The following is a 3182-nucleotide window of genomic DNA, read 5'->3' as shown; positions in this document are numbered from 1 at the left end:
AGTGATTGGCTTGCTAGCCATATAAGAGGCTTGAGCGGTTTCCGCCCAAGTTGGAGAACTCCGAGGAGAACCCCGCAAGGGAGGACTCCACAACCATCTGGAGGAGGAGGAGGGCTTCACGTCTTGTGAAGCACTCTAAGCGCTGCGGAGCCTATCGAACTCAGCGTGTACCTTAAGAAGGCTACAGGGGTCTGATCAACCTCTGGCCTCTCCCCGTCGCCGAACGATCCCTCAACGAACCCCTTCCCTGCGCGCAAGTTCCACGGAGCCTAGCAAACTTCGTGTGAGTGTATCCAGAGCGCTCTGCTTCGAGTTGTTTTCTTCGGTTGACACAACAGGCTCGCACAAAAATGCTGCCCCTCAGTTTAATTAAATGTTGCAGCTGCCAAACTTCTTGTGTGCATGATAAAGAAAAACTGGAAAGTTGCCTGCTCTGGAACTTGGACCAGACCCCAGGGGGCTGCCATTCCTCACAGCGGGGCCCAAGGCCACAGTAGCCTGGCCTGGCCTTGTGGGCTGGTGGGACGCCCCCTCTAAAACCCCATTCTCTTTGGAGCCCTGTGCTTACACCAGTGACCTGTAGTGACTGTGTGTGGTGAGTTGGCCCTGGAAGGGGGGCTGAGTCAATGCCAGCCCTGGCATTGGGTCTCAGGCAGCCTGGTCCCCCCAGAGCGGGCCCTGCTGTACACCTTCCTGGGCTTCTTAGACCAAAGGTCGATGGCTCCCATGTGCTATATCTCCTGTTCTGGAGCCCCCCGACCCCCAGCATACCCCAATTAATGTACAGCGTGGAGTGTTCCCCCACGGCCACCATCCAGGGCCCCTCTTCATAGGACTCTTGGGTATGTTGCCCTAGGGAGCAGTCCCTGGAGCAGGGCTCTCCATGGTGGAGGGGGCATGAGGGTGGGCAGCAGCCTGTCCCACCACTCCAGCCCAAAAGGGCAACTGTCTCCCCAAGGGAGGTGCACTCAAGGGATGTCATAGCTGGATCCCAAGAAGTCTTTGACCCTGTGCATAAAATCCTTATCCTGCCACTGCGACTCACAGCTCCAGAGTGGCACACGCGACCTTTCTCAGAGAGCAGCTAGTTATCTGTAGACCTTGTTCTTGGACCTTTGCAGCGCATTCCTGGTCCTGGATGGCTTATTTCAGTGCTGCGGCACTGCAAGTACAAGCAGTCACCAACCTGTCCATCCCAGCCTCCCATATCAGTGGTCCCCTTTAGTCCTCATGTTGCTGGCACCATCTATTCACATGTCTCTGGCACTCTGCAGGTGTCTGGTCAACCATCCTGGATGCAGCTTCTCAGGCTCTATGACTAGGCCTCCTGAGCACAAACGTGGAGTTTGCAGAGAAGGGAGACACCAAGGGACCTATGGTGAGTCCCATGTCTGGACCCTTTCCCTCATCTAGTGCTGGAAGCCATGCAGCTGCTCACAACCCGGTACTGATCACACCATGAAATGCCTGCATTCAGCCTCACAGCTAGGAAAACCAGATGCTTGGGTTCCATCTTGGTGTTATGGGAGTTGGGAGGTCTGGGATACCTAAGCATCAGGGCCTGGAGGCATGAGCTTTCTCCAGTCCTCTGAGAGGAGAGGGAGTATGTGTATGTGTGTGTGTGTGTGTGTGTGTGTGTATGTGTGTGTGTGCGTGCGTGTGTGTGTGTATGTGTGTGTGTGTAAGGGGGGTAGTGCTAGGGAGAATTCCCATTTCCTGCTGCGTTTTACCTGCAGCAGTGCTCATTCATAGCTACTCCACCAAATGGTGCCCAGATAATTACCAGTGAAAATGCGCAGATTCACCTGTTGGTTACACCTCAGCTGTGGGGCTCAGAAAAAGCTTTCAGTGTATATCAGGGTCTGTTTGGGTTCAGGTTTGAGTCAGGTGGATCCGGGTAAAAACACTAGCTTTCCTCAGGAAAGCAATGTGACCTTGTGAAATGGGGTCGTCTCTCAACAATTTCCCAGATTTATGCCCCCACTCAATGTAACACAAATTGATAAGCTCCCAACAACAGTAGGGGGGACTGAGCCTGGTGCCTCAGCTTTTTTCCAGGCCAGTGGCGCAGGGGTTGTGGGGGGTTGTTTGTGAAGCACGGGGTCAGTGAAGAGCATCAATAAATCAGTATCATCAGTTTTCCATGTGAACAATCATCAAGCCAAGACCACACTGAATATCAGAGTAGGAAACCACATCCTTCCTTATGAGCGTACCCCAGCTTACCAAGAAGTCACATTAGACCTTTCCCTCACCTCTAAAAACACATGTAGAAGGTCAGTAGTCAAGTCTTTGCACAGGTAGCTGTCTTATGACATTTAGCCAGCATGACATGGGGTGCCAACTTCAAAGTGCTCAGAACCACTGCACTTGCAGGAGTATATGCCCCAGCAGATTATTGTGCTCCTGTTTGGTCCAGAAGTTGTCTCACTAAAGAGCTCGACACTGTACTTAACAGTGCACAGAGACTCAGAAGAGGCTGCACAGCTTGCGCACATACACACACATATTCCCTGCACCCTTGGGCATTAGACCAAGTGACAGAAGAAAGACCCTCACCATTCCCCTGCTGCCAAGTTTCTGGGCCTGTGGAGAGCCCAGCAGGCCGGGGGCAGCCTTGTGTGTTGCGATAAATTTAGGTAAGGGGTGGGGTGCATAGAAATGAAATGATTGTTCAGAGTAGTCTGGTCTGGAATCTATTCCTACAGCATTTTATACCAATACCAAATGAGTCCCCTTGGGCACAACCTTCACAGAGAAGTCTGGGTCAAGCTGAAAAGACTGAGATCTGGATACAGATGCTTTAAAACAACACTCTACAAGATGAACATCTTGGGCAGCCCGCTGTGTGAATATAGTGTCTACTGTCCAGCAAACAGCACAGCACTTAACTGAAAGCTGCCATCTTTACAAATGCTCATAATGGGTAGATGGACTCTGCAAACTGAGCAATAATATCAGACAGTGGCTCATAGCTGACTCTTTCTGCAGACGTACAGGGCCTCTGATCATTCTCTTTTGTTGTTTTTCCCCAGATTTAAATGGTATCTTTTTGGTACCTAGTATCATCTATAGCCTAGGAAACTTGTTTTATTTTCCCCTGAAGTATCTCATCTACTGAACAAAACCCAAATGGCAATCTGAGAAATCTAGTCTCCCAAAGGGGGTGCTGAATGTGAAAA

This window comes from Alligator sinensis, unplaced genomic scaffold (assembly GCF_000455745.1).
Source record: "Alligator sinensis unplaced genomic scaffold, ASM45574v1 scaffold61_2, whole genome shotgun sequence".
NCBI classification, from domain to species: Eukaryota; Metazoa; Chordata; order Crocodylia; family Alligatoridae; genus Alligator; species Alligator sinensis.
This window is presented reverse-complemented; position numbering follows the sequence as displayed.